Source organism: Ovis canadensis, chromosome 2 (assembly GCF_042477335.2).
Source record: "Ovis canadensis isolate MfBH-ARS-UI-01 breed Bighorn chromosome 2, ARS-UI_OviCan_v2, whole genome shotgun sequence".
In the NCBI taxonomy this organism is placed as follows: Eukaryota; Metazoa; Chordata; class Mammalia; order Artiodactyla; family Bovidae; genus Ovis; species Ovis canadensis.
Genome location: NC_091246.1, coordinates 241,048,043 through 241,062,106, shown reverse-complemented (window position 1 = coordinate 241,062,106; position 14,064 = coordinate 241,048,043). Strand labels below are relative to the sequence as shown.

The window sequence follows — 14,064 nt, the reverse complement described above, 5'->3', positions numbered from 1 at the left end:
TTTTTTTTCCCTCTCCCTTTCCACTTAGAAGCAAATGGAAGCAATGAAAAGCAGAAGTCTCCTGTAAGGTCCCATTAAGAGAAACAAATGAAATGCGGCTCCCCTATAACCAGAAATCATAAAATCCTCAGACAAGCACCGGGCATGACTTCCCTGCAGGAACTGAGTATTCACCAGCACACCTGGCTCTGCTGTTGCCATGGCAACTCCTCACCTTTACATTCCTTGACTTGGGGGGTTGAGACTGGTTCAGGGCACATTGGAGTTTTCATGTTTCTCCTTGACTTCTGGAAAAAGGAAAGGGGAGGAGAGGGAAGGGATTCTAAATCAGCTGACCTCCTGCCTCGGCTATTTGCTTTTCGGCTTCTGTAACTAGGCCTCACTGCTGAGGGGGGCCTGCAGCGGGGTAGGAGCGTGGGAACGGCTCTGCCAGAGCCCAAAAGACCTAGGTTCAAATCTCAGCTCCTCAATTGAATCCATTTATTCATTCCAACACACCCTCCTCTGGGCCAGGCACTGGCAGTTCGGAGAGATGACTGAATAACCAGAATTGGCCCTCAGAGAGCTGGCAGTCCAGAGGGAAAGTTGGGTCAGCAGACGACCACAAGCCAGCATGACAAGTGACTTCACCAAGGCAGGTGTCGATTCTATCACTGCCCAGAGAGGTGACCTTGCAGGGAGGGGAGAAACAAGCTCACCTGCATTGACAAGGACTCTTGGAAACAGTCTAGCAAGAGTTCCTTCTTCTTGGGCCCAAAGAATTCAGCACGAGGGCCCAAAATTAAGGGTGATGAGAGTTGAGATTTGCATTGTGGGTCTCAGACATGTCAACTCACTTATCTGAGCCTCAGCTTCACCATCTATAAACCAAAGCTAATAATAACTGCCCTACTCCTGCTGACAAAAATTACACTAATTACTATAGAATGATGAATCAAAGGACAGACAGAACCGGATCCAAAGCCTGTTGCTCCAGTGCTCAACTGTGACGTAATTCTGGACTTTAAACCCTCTGAGTCTCACTTTCCTCACGTGTAAAAGAATCATCCTATGAATCTAGACTCTGAAATACAGAGTGAAGTAAGTCAAAAAGAGAAAAATATTGTATATGAACACACATATATGGAATCTAGAAAAATGGTGCCAATGAACTTAGTTGCAGGGCAGGAATGGAGACATAGACACAGAGAACGGACCTGTGAACACAGTGGGGTAAGGAGAACACAGGACAAATTGAGAGGGTAGCATCTCTCACCACGCTGCAGGCCCCTCAGCAGTGAGGCCTAGTTACAGAAGCCGAAAAGCAAATAGCCGAGGCAGGAAGTCAGCTGATTTAGAATCCCTTCCCTCTCCTCCCCTTTCCTTTTTCCAGAAGTCAAGGAGAAACATGAAAACTCCAATGTGCCCTGAACCAGTCTCAACCCCCAAGTCAAGGAATGCAAAGGTGAGGAGTTGCCATGGTAACATAGATATACACTACTGCTGCTGCTGCTGAGTCGCTTCAGTCGTGTCCGATTCTGTGCGACCCCATAGACGGCAGCCCACTAGGCTCCCCCGTCCCTGGGATGCTCCAGGCAAGAACACTGGAGTGGGTTGCCATTTCTTTCTCCAATGCATGAACATGAAAAGTGAAAGGGAAGTCGCTCAGTCGTGTCTGACTCTTAGCGACCCCATGGACTGCAGCCCACCAGGCTCCTCCACCCATGGGATTGTCCAGGCAAGAGTACCAGAGTGGGGTGCCATTGCCTTCTCTGACACTACCATGTGTAAAACAGCTAATTAGTGGGAAGTTGCTGCATAACACAGGGAGCTCAGCTCGGTGCTTTGTGATGACCTAGAGGGATGGGATGGGGGTGGGTTTCAGGGAGGCTCAAGAGGGAGGGGACGTATGTATACTTCTAGCTGATTCACATTGTTGTATCGCAGAAACCAACACAACATTGTAAAGCAATTATCCTCTGATTAAAAAAAAAAGAGAATCATTATAATCATACAACACATAGTGATGTGAGAATTAGATGGGATGAGACAGGTGAGCCATATGGCACTCCAAGACAAAACGTGCTAGTTACTTATTACAGAATCCCCTGATCTAGTGCCCGGTGCGTCCCTAAGTCAGATATTACTGTTGTTAATATCATGTGGCACTCAGTAGAAATTCCGTAAACATTACTTTCCCAACCTCTTTGGACCCTCTCCTCTGACCACTCCACCTTTGCATCGCCTCTATCTTTCACACGTGTTGGCTGTTTCTCTCCCAAGCTAAGGAGAGTGCAGTTTAAGCTGCAGCCCTCCCTAGCAACCCTTTCTTCACCTTGGCCTGAGCCCCTCTCCTGGGCTGAATGAAGGTGGAAAGGGCCTGGGCTGGGCCCCAAGGGCTCCTCTGGAGACCGAGGTGGGGGAAAAGGCAGGGAGTGCGTCAGTCCTGATGCAATCGCAGGCTCATGGCTTGGCCCACTTCCTCCTCTTTGGGTGTTTACCGGAGCCTGGATTCCACAGGAACCCTCGGAACAGAGCACTGACAGGGGGGCAGGCAGCACACAAAACTGGCCTGCTTGGGGGACAGTTTAGGCAGAAAGCGATACCGCGTGTGGGCCTCAGGTGCCCTGGGCTCAGGGACCCAAGAAAGAGATAGCAGGAGTCCAGAGGAGGGGCAAGGCTGGTGGAGGGGGACTAACCGCAGGCTGCTGCCTGGCCACTTCCAGAACAGCGATGGGAGGCCCGGTGAATAGGCCCTTTATCCCTGAGCTTAGACGCTCGGGGGAGGGAGTTCTGGAAGGGTGTCTCAGGTGACAAGGAGCCTCAGAACAAGCTGAGAGGATCCTGTCCCTTCCTTCCCAGTAGAAACCCGAGCCGGAGAGAAGCTTGTTCTCCAGGCTTTTGCTGAGAGCTTCATTGCGGAGGCCCCTGGCCAAGCCCACCGCCTCGTGGGTCACCTAGTCACAACCTCAGAAGTGCAGAGTCACACAGGGTAGAGAACACAGGCTTTTGGCATTCATGTCGTAGAACTTCCAGTTACTGGCTGGGTGCCCCAGGCAAGTGACTTCACCTCCCTAACTCTCAACTTCCTCATGTCAAACAGAATCATCAGAGTAATAGGCTTCAGAGATCAAGCCCCTAGGCCCTTAGAACAGTGTCTGGTGAGGGCTAAAGCACTCGCTACCTGTTGCATATTGTTATTTTTATTAAGACACAGCAGGAGGCAGAGAGGCAATGGAGCCCAAAATCAGCTGTTTGCTTCCAAGTCCAGGCACTGAAATTCTTTCCTGCTTAGAGAGCCTTCCCTTTTTTATTCTTTTTCTCTCCCCCCTCTCACCCCCCACCAACCCGTGCCCCTGAAGCTGAGGCCTAATTGTCCTCCTTTCAGTATCTAATGACTGTTTCCCAGTTATCAGGAAAGCATCCGACCGCCCCTCCCCCAGAACTGTGAAACCGAGTAAGCAAAGCTTGCTTAAACTCCTGAGTCATTCAGCAAAACCGGCCTGAGATAATCGGTGGATCAAGGAAACTAGATGCAGAATGGGGGAAACCCAGCAAAACCCAACCTCAAAACCGGGGCCTCCTCTCAGGGCAACTTCCCTCCGCTGGCCCCAGCAGGGGCTTTCATTCAAGCTCCATAAACAAGACAGCACAGGGCATCTGAGACCTTTCCATACCCTTCTGCGCTCAGAATAAGACATGAGCTACACCTGGGTCTCTAGCCTGCCGCCAGGCCTTCCCATGGAATCTTGTTTGACACAAACTTGTCGCCGTGGGACAAACTCTCTCCTTGCTGCCACGCCCCAGTCCCAGGGAGAGTTGACACCCTGCCTCCCATCCTCCCTGCCCGATCATTTCTCAGCCCCTGCACCTTGCCTTCGGCCCAACCACTCCACTGCCATCACAGTCATCAGCAGCTTCTTAGTTGCCAAATCCCAAACACTGTCTCCAGGCCCTTCCTTCTTGCCCTCTGCAAACATTCTGACCACTTGGCACTCTGACAGCCCCCTTCTTTAAACTCTCCCTCCTGGGGCTTCTGTCAGACCACAGCCCCCTGGTTCTCCTCCCCGCCCTGAGACCAGCACTCTGGGTACTGGCTGCTCTCCCTGTCCAGCTTCGCTCCTCATGGCTCTGCTCTTAGCTGTCTTCCCTTCCTATCTTCAAGCCCCTTCCCAGGTTTAATCCGTTCCCAGGTCTTTAGCTTCCACCTCTTCACTGGTCACTTCCTGGTGGCTCAGACAGTAAAGAATCTGCCTGCAATGCGGAAGACCAGGGTTCAATCCCAGGGTCAGGAAGATACCCTGGAGAAGGAAATGGCAACCCACTCCAGTATTCTTGCCTGCAAAAGTCCATGGACGGAGGAGCCCAGCAGGCTACAGTCCATGGGGTCCCAAAGACTCGGACACGACTGAGCGACTAACACTTTCCCAGATCATATCTCCAGCCTAGATCTTCTACCAAATGCCACCAAGCAGCTCTGTTTGCATGACCCCAGGCACAGCAGGCTCAACACACCCTAAAGCCAACTCTTCACTTCCTCCCAAACCTGCTCCTTCTCCTGGGTTCCCCATCTTGACGAATGACACCACCTTTTGCCCTGTTAACCCAAGCCAGAGGCTCAGACGTTGTCTTTGCCATCTTCCTGCCCTGCCCACAAATCACCATACCCTTAGCATCTCATTGATCGCCTCCCTTCTCCTCCATTCCCATTGTTTCTGCTCCACTTCAGGTCTTCATCATGACCTGCAGCCCAGATTATTACATGTCTCACAAGTAGGCTCTCAGTCTTCATTTCTTCCCTCTTTGTACTGGATTTGTCTGGGAGTATCTGTCCAGCTGCAGTTCTTTTCTTGAGGACCACTGTTGCCCACAGACCTCATGGAGAGGTGCCCTTAGACTTGATCTCACCAAAGCCTGCCCTGCAATCCTCACAGTGCTTGAACCAGAGGTGTACATTTGACCCAAGCTGAGCTGTGTTCTGTCTTTTGGGACTCTGAAACTGGGGCATAGTGACTATAGTCCCAACCACACCCCGGGGTCACATCAGTAACGACAATGAGTAGAACAGCCCAAGGAGAAACAACAGGGAATGGGCGATGGTGGCGCATGGAGACTGTGGGCCTTGTCTATGACAGCAGCTGTTACTCTGTTCTAGCAGATGGTTGCCATGGGAATGTAGGTCCAGACTTGTCAGATATTGTGATTTTCCATACTTCCATGTGAAATTTCCCAATTTTCAAATATTGGGCACTAATTCATTTTTTAATGCCACTGACTAAGAATATCTTGTGCATCATATTTGACCTACAGGGCTGCCAGTTTGTAATCAGCACCAGGGAGTCAGACACCGGCCCCAAAGCTGGGGACGGCCACTTTCTGCCATGTATGGAGACTCAGAGAAGCCCTCAGTGTAGCCGGAAGAACAAAGCCTGCTCCTGCTGGCTCCTTGCCCTCTGCCCCCACCCCCATCCCAGGAACACTACAAACCCACACTTCCTGGTCCTAAACCACCTGCCCTTCTTTCTAGGCCCAGAACTATGTGATAGTTAAAGTGATGGGCTCTGAAGCCAGAGAGACCTGGGTTCAAATGCTGACTCTGTGACCTCCGGCTGCGTGCTCTTGGGAAATTGACTTCACCTCTCTGAGCCCAATTCCTTCCTTTGTAAGACAGGGTACTTTCTTCATAGGGTTGTTATTGGGGTTAAAGGAGATGGAGCTCAGAAAGCTCTTAGCACAGTGCCTGGCATCCAGTATACACTGAATGAGTGTTACCCATTCTTGTTATCATTATTATTGCCATTGTAGTAGTGTTCCTCCTCAGCACAGCCGTCTCAGAGCCCTTTCTTGTTTGTGTAATTCTCTGGGCACTTACCATTTGTTCTTATTACTTTTTAAAAAAAATTATTTAATTGGAGGCTAATTACTTTACAATATTGCAGTGATTTTTGCCATACATTGACATGAATCAGCCATGGGTGTATATGTGTTCCCCATCCTGAGCCCCCCTTATTACTTATCACTATTTCATCAGCCTTGGTATATTGTAAACTCCTCTTAGAAGGAAAGGCCATGTTTTCTCTCTATATGGAAGGGAGGGGAAAGAAAGTAGTTGAAACTATTTTGCACATAGTGGGTGCTCAGGATACATTTATTTGTTGGTACACTGCTGGAATTTAAGCTCCATGACAGCGTGGACCTTGTCCATCTCATTAACTATTGGATCCCCTGAGCCTACTTTTTTACACTTACGTTGAGCATATATGGAACCCTCAATAAACATACATTGAATAAAAGAATGAAAGGCGTCTCTTCCCCCCTACCAGGATTCTTCAACATACTTAGGAGGTATTGGTGCAAATCCAATCTGCTGTTTTAACATAGTAGGTTCTGGAATCTCTGTTAAGAGTTCCCCATTTTTCCTTTGGGAAACTGTCCTTCACCCACTTAAGGTGGCTTTCCCCATCTGAACTCTAGGAATGGTCATGTGGCCCAGGACTAGCCAATCAGAGAAAACTATCCCCTGGCCACAGTGATTGGTTCAAGATGGGCTTGTAAGTCAATAAGAGCCAATCAGAGCTGAAAGGATTGGGAAGAAAAAATTTGCTTTCCTCAGAGGAAGCTAAGTCATGAGAATACAAGCCTAGAGCTGCTACTGGCCGCATTACCACAAAGAGGAAAAAGCTTGCCTAGAAAGGAAGCAAACACAGAAAAAGGCCTGAGAAACAGAAAGAGATAGGTTCCTAATGGTATTTTTTGAACAAGAATATCTATTTGTGACTAAATCCAAGCCCTTGACTGTTCTAGAGACAATAAAAAAAAATTTTTTTTAAGTCACCTTGAGCTGAGGGCTGGTCACACATCCAAAGGAGAGCAGGTTAATGTTTGGATTCTATAGATAGGGAGTCATAGTAGACATAAACATATGTCTTTATAGGAATCTGCCCAGCCACAGTGATCTTTCTGTAAGAACTGGCGCCTACCCACAAACGAGACTAACAGCCATTTTAGTACTGAACCCTGCCCTCCAACTATACAACTGGTTGGACCAGTAGATGTGTAAAGCAGCATAATCAGATGAGATTCTCTCTCCCAGGGATTTGGGTTTAGGACTGAAGAGATCCTAGTTCTGTCTGAACTACATGCTTAAACTGAGGGGATATAAAGTCGGGAGCTGGGAGAAAGTCACATTCATGCGGGACCAGAGAAACTGATCTACTCAAGAAGAATGAGGTTGACTCACATGGGAAGAGAGGCTGTGACCTCTCTGAGAAGTAGAGAGAGAACAGAAGAGAGAGACAGAAGAGTTGCTTCCTCTTCTCTCAGGAGGTTAATTACTTCTCCTTTCAGGCTCCAAGAGATCTCTCTGGGTTCATATAATTCTCTCTTCCACCATTACCCTCCCTGCTTTTTCTAAAACTTAAAATAGCTTTAGTGGTTTTTGTGTGTGCAGGGGTTGTTTTTCCTTATACCTAAAATGTTTTTTAGACAACCATCTTAAGAACAAGTCTGCAGTCAAGGTGTCCTGTTTTCGAGGCTGATAAAGTCCCTTTGCTAGGCTTCCTAATCAAGACACCTACACATTCAGTTATTAGCTGTGTAACCTTGGCCAGAACACATGGATTCACTGAACTGGCTTCCTCCTCTATAAAACAGGAATAATAATGCCCACCCTACCAGGTAGTTAAGAGTGAATGAGATAAGGTGGAAAGGTTTTATTTAGCACAGTGCTGGGCATCAAGAAGCCATGTAATCATTTTGTGCTGAATGCAAAAAAAGGGGTTGGGTCCAAGCCTAGAACCAGGCCACTAAAAGGTGCCAGTTGGAGAAGACTCTTGAGAGTTCCTTGGACTGTGAGGAGATCAAACCAGTCTATCCTAAAGGAAATCAATGCTGAATATTTGTTGGAAGGACTGATGCTGAAGCTCCAATACTTTGGCCACCTGATGTGAAGAGCCAACTCATTGGAAAAGACCCTGATGCTAGGAAAGATTGAAGGCAAAAGAAGGGGGCAGCAGAGGATGAGATGGCTGGATAGCATCACCAACTCAGTGCACATGAGATAGTGAAAGACAGGGGGCATGCTGCAGTCCATGGGGTCACAAGGGGTCAGACACGACTTAGCAACTGAAGAACAACAACAAGGACTACACAAGGAAGTTTAAGGGAACAAGCCTTCTTCCCATCAGCACCCTTTTCATCATGTGCACCCAATTTTCAAAAGCACTGAGGAAGCAAAGAGTATCTTTATTTTTAAAAATGCCAGTTCTGGGCACTTCCTTGGTGGTCCAGTGGTTAAGAATCTGCCTTGCAATGCAGGGGACTTGAGTTTAACCCCTGATCAGGGAACTAAGATCCCACGTGCTGAGGAGCAACTAAACCCACATGTCACAAGTACCGAGCACGCCACAACTAGAGAGTCCAAATGCTGCAACGGAAGATCCTGCGTGCTGCAACTAAGGCCTGACAGAGTGAAATTAATTATTTTTTTTAAAAAGGGTATATAAATGCCTATTCTGGAACTCATTCCAATGATATAATTCAGACCAAAAAAATACATTTGCATAAGAATGCTCATTGCAGTAGTGTTTATATTGGAAAAAAATTGGAAATGATTGACATGTTCAACACTGTTTTCATAGATGCTAGTACATATATACAACAGAATATTATAAAGACTAGAAGAACAAAAGACACAGTCTTCTTAAAGTAAACAGGGAGTAGTTTGCCAAATATTATAATGTAAAATGCAAAATGTGAATGTTTAAGGTATAAGCACAATGTTTCAAAGAAGTTTCTCCTGCTCATCCCAGCATCACACACACTGTCTCACACACCACTCGCCCAGCAATGCATTCATCTTCTCTGCCTTTGGGGTAACTTGGGTGGGAAAACTGAAGAAGCATTTATGTAAGTTCAAGCCCTAAGGCCTCTAACATTTGAGGTGTAGACAAAGATGGATGTTCACATCATTTTCTGAGCTTCAAAAAAAAGCAGGTTACAAAAATATTGCCGACAATGTGAACAATGGTTATCCCAGGCCATGGGATTTCAGGTGTTTTTCTTCCCTTTGTGCTGTCCTGTATTGTTTGAAATGTACATAGTGTGTATACATTGTGTTTATATTTATGAGAAAAAATGAAGCTATTTTCATAAGGGAGTTACCTTGATTTTATTTTCTCCTCTATTGTCCTCAATACGTATTCTACCAGATTACCTCTAATATGCCTTCCTTCTTCAAGCACGGGGAGACGTACCTGGCTGCCCGGTTCTGTGGAGCTGCTCCAGACAGAAGCCCCTTGTTCAGGGAGGGGAACCTTCCATGAGCCTGGCAGAAACGCTAGGCAGCTCACTACTGCCCTCTCCTGGTCAGAACAGGGCAGTTCTGATCTAGCTAAACAGCACATCAGTCACATCGTGATTGGCCAAGGTCATCCCAGAATCGCGACTTTTGGCTACCCTTGCAGTCATCAGTGTGCTGCACACCACCGCTTGCTCTAGCAGTTGGAATATAAAATCTCCTGGGAACCTCTGGCTTGGCGTGGACAGCACTGTCCTGATGGGATTGCAGTCATTACACTCAGCCTCCCTTAGCCCAGGTCATGGCCTGTTGGAGGGTGGGGTACTGAGTAGGTGATGAAAAACTTTCCTGCCCACTGAAGAGCACTGATGGTCTGGAGTTCAGATTCTAGAAAGTAGAAGGCAGGGTTGAAAGAAGATAAATGCAATCATCCCAATTATAAAAGCTCTTGGGACTTCCCTGGGGGTCCAGGGGTTAAGACTCCGAGCTTCCACTGCAGGGGGTGAAGGTTCCATGCTGGCTGGGGAACTAAGATCTCACATGCCATGTGGTGTGGCCAAAATAAATAAAATAAAGCTCTTGTTCTTGTATGCTTCTAATTAAGTTTCAAGTATTTGTCAAAGCAGCTTGATATGTACAAGTAAATTCACACAAGGATATTTGTTGCAGAATTGTTGGCAAAGCACAAAACTGCAAACAATCTAAATAGCCCTCAGTATGGGGGCCTTTGGACAGAATGGAATAGTATGCAGCTGTTAAAAAGAATGAGGTAGATCTATATGTGCCACTCTGAAATGGTCTCCAAGATTCATTGTTAAGTTAAAAAAAAAACCAGGCACGATATGTAACTGTCAATAAGTGTAAATGTGTTGTGTCTTAAACAACGATCTGTATAACAGTACACATTTCTAAAAAAAAAAAAACAGTACACATTTCTATTTAGATATGTATAGAATACATTGGACGGAAACACTAGAAATTCATAATAATAATGACTATCTCTGGAGATGGCAAAAAGAAAAAAGAACTAATCTCAGTTCAGTTCAGTTCAGTCGCTCAGTCGTGTCTGACTCTTTGCGACCCCATGGACTGCAGCACACCAGGCCTCCCTATCCATCACCAACTCCTGGAGCTTACTCAAATCCATGTCCATTGAGTCGAACCCAGGTCTCCTATATTAGAGGCAGACGCTTTAACCTCTGAGCCACCAGGGAAGCCCATATGTCCATTGAGTCAGTGATGCCATCCAACAATCTCCTCCTCTGTCATCCGCTTTTCCTCCCGCTTTCAATCTTTCCCAGCATCGGGATCTTTTCAAATGAGTCTGCTCTTCACATCAGGTGGCCAAAGTATTGAATTTTCAGCTTCACCATCAGTCCTTCCAATGAATATTCAGGACTGATCTCTTTTAGGATGGACTGGTTGGATGTCCTTGCAGTCCAAGGGACTCTCAAGAGTCTTCTCCAACACCACAGTTCAAAAGCATCAATTCTTCGGCGCTCAGCTTTTCTATAGTCCAAGTCTCACATCCATACATGACTACTGGAAAAGCCATAGCCTTGACTAGACGAACTTTTGTTGGCAAAGTAATGTTTCTTCTTTTTAATATGCTATCTAGGTTGGTCATAACTTTTCTCCCAAGGAGTAAGTGTCTTTTAATTTCATGGCTGCAGTCACCATCTGCAGTGATTTTGGAGCCCAAAAGAATAAAGTCTGCCACTGTTTCCACTGTTTCCCCATCTATTTGCCATGAAATGATGGGACCAGATGCCATGATCTTCGTTTTCTGAATGTTTAGTTTTAAACCAACATTTCCACTCTCCTCTTTCACCTTCATCAAGAGGCTCTTTAGTTCTTCTTTGCTTTCTGCCATAAGGATGGTGCCATCTGTGTATCTGAGGTTATTGATATTTCTCCCAGCAACCTTGATTCCAGCTTGTTCTTCATCCAGGCTGGCATTTTGCATGATGTACTCTGCATATAAGAAATACACACACACACACACACACATACACACAAAACTATTAGAACTAGTAAATGAGTTTGGCTAGGTTACAGGATATACACAAAAATCAGTTGAATTTCTATACACTGTATCTTAGTCCATTCAGCTGCTATCATAGAATACCATAGATTGGATGCCTTAAAAACAACAGAATTTATTTTTCACAGTTCTGGAAGCTGGAAGTCTGAGACCAGGGTGTCAGCACGGTCAGGTTCTGGTGAGGATCCTCTTCTGGGCTGCAGACAGCTGTCTTCTCCGGGGTCCCTTTTATAATGGCTCTAATTCCATTCATTGGGTTCATGCTCATGATCATATCATCTCCCAAAGACCATCATCACATTGGGGATTAGAACTTCAATGAATGAACTTTGCGGGGACACAAATATTTAGCCCATAATAACTAGCAATGAACTATCTGAAAATGAAACTGAGAAAATAAATTTATTTACAATGGCATCAAGAAGAATATACTTAGGAATAAATTTAACAAAAGGAGTACAAGATTCATACAGTGAAAACTACAAAAGGTTATTGCAAAAAGAAGAGATTAAAAGAAGATCCAAAAGATACCTAAGACTTAAATGGAAAGAAATCTGTTCATGGATTGGAATGAACAGATGGGATTCTGGGGAGTAAGATGATAACGGTCCCCAAACTAATCTACAGTTTCAATGCAAGGCCTATCAAAATCTCAGCTGGCTTTTTTTTTTTTTTGCAAAAATTGACAAGCTGATGCTAAAATTTATATGGAAATGCAAATGACACAGAATAGTCAAAACAATCTTAGGGGGGAAATTTCAAGCTTCTTAACATAGCTGAAATAATCAATGTGTGTACTTGCACAATAATAAAAAATAAGATGAGACTTCCCTGGTGGTCCAGTGGCTAAGACTCTGCACTCTCAATGCAGGGGGTCCAGGTTTGATCCCTGATCAGGGAACTAGATACCATATACCCAGTTAAAGACACCACAACAAAGATTAAAGATCTCTAGCGCTGCAACTAAGACCCAGTGCAGCCAAATAAACATTTTAAAAAAAATAAGATTCAGTTCAGTTCAGTCACTCAGTTGTGTCTGACTCTTTGCGACCCCATGGACTGCAGCATGCCAGTCTTCCCTGTCCATCACCAATTCCCAGAGGTTGCTCAAACTCATGTCCATTGAGTCAGTGATGCCATCCAACCGTCTTATCCTCTGTCGTCCCCTTCTGCTCCTGCCTTCAGTCTTTCCCAGCATCAGGGAATGAAATAGAAATGAGAGTCTCGAAATAAACCTCTACATTTATGCTCAATTACTTTTAGACAAGAGTGCAAAGGAAACAATTGGATATCCATAGGCAAAAGGACAAAGCTGGATCCCTACTCATACCATATATACAATTCAAAATATATTATAGACCTAAATGTTAAAGCTAAAACCACAAAACTCTTAGAAGAAGATATAGCAGCAAATCTTTGTGACATTGTATTAGGCAATAGTTTCCTAGATATGATACCAAAAGGACAAGCAGCAAAATAAAGAAACAGATAAATGGGGCTTTGTAAATATTGAAAATCTTTTGCTTCAAAGGATAATGGAGCAATGAAAATCTTTTGGAATTAGAGTGTGGTGATGATAGCACAATTGTGTGAAGATACTAAAAATCACTGAGCTTTATACTTAAAAGTGAACTGTGTTGTATGTGAATTATGAGATTGGTGCAAACATAATTGTGGTTTGGGACTATGAATTTTAAATCATTATAACTAGGCTCAAACACATCTGTATTAATCAAAGTAGGAACCATTGCAATCAGCACATTTTTGCCAACAACAAATAAGTTTGTTTATTCCTGTAGTGTAAAAATCTGTGCTTCAGGATTCGACAAACTCTTTTAAAGCATCTTCTGCCTCCTGCTGGTTGTGGAAGCATTTTTCCTGCAAAAAGTTGCTTGAAGAAGCGGTAGTCTGTTGGTGAGAGGTCAGGTGAATATGGCAGATGGGGCAAAATTTCGTAGCCCGATTCTTTCAATTTTTGAAGCATTGGTTATGCAATGTACGGTCGGGCGGAGGCATGGAGAAGAATTGGGCCCATTCTGTTGGCCAGTGCCAGCTGCAGGCACTGCAATTTTCAGCACATCCCGTCAATATGTTGAGCATACTTCTCAGATGTAATGGTTTCACTGGGATTCAGAAGGCTGTAGTGGACCAGACCAGCAGCAGACTACCAACAGTGACCATGACCGTTTTTGGTGCAAGTTTGGCTTTGGAAAGTGCTTTGGAGCTTCTTCTCTGTCTAGCCACTGAGCTGGTCGTCGCTGGTTATCTCGTAAAATCCACTTTTCCTCGAACATCACAATCCAATCGAAAAATGATTCATTGTTGTTGCAAAGGCTAAGAGAAGATGACACTTCAAAACGATGATTTATTTGATTTCCAGTCAGCTCATGAGGCCCCTATTTATCGAGTTTTTCCACTTTTCCAATTTGCTTCAAATGCTGAATGACCAGAGAATGGTCAACGTTGAGTTCCTCAGCAACTTCCCCTGTAGTTGTAAGAGGATCAGCTTCTATGATTGCTCTCAGTTGGTCCTTGTCAAATTCCGATGGCCTGCCACTACGCTCCTCATCTCCAAGGCTCTTGTCTCCTTTGCAAAACTTCTTGAACCACCACTGCCCTGTACGTTCATTAGCAGTTCCTGGGCCCAAAGTGTTGTTGATGTTGTGAGTTGTCTTTGCTGCTTTATGACCCATTTTGAACTCAAGAAAATCGCTCAAATTTACTTTTTGTCTAACATCATTTC

General features: G+C 45.2%; 1 long non-coding RNA gene and 1 other non-coding gene across 4 annotated transcripts in view; one reads left to right on the top strand and one right to left on the bottom strand.

Annotated features, from left to right (window-relative positions):
• Window positions 1–8,696: 8,696 nt before the first annotated feature.
• The window catches only part of LOC138434302 (uncharacterized), a 49,194-nt gene continuing 43,826 nt past the window's right edge, over window positions 8,697–14,064 (bottom strand). For 2 of the 3 annotated variants that reach the window (XR_011254732.1, XR_011254731.1), the window contains one exon: window positions 8,697–11,251. This is a non-coding gene — a long non-coding RNA (uncharacterized lncRNA). Of the gene's footprint in view, window positions 11,710–14,064 lie in introns of all 3 variants that reach the window. The other variant, XR_011254733.1, reaches the window with a different exon arrangement.
• TRNAE-CUC (transfer RNA glutamic acid (anticodon CUC)) lies at window positions 12,150–12,222 on the top strand. Its single transcript has one exon. It is a non-coding gene; the product is annotated as a tRNA-Glu (tRNA).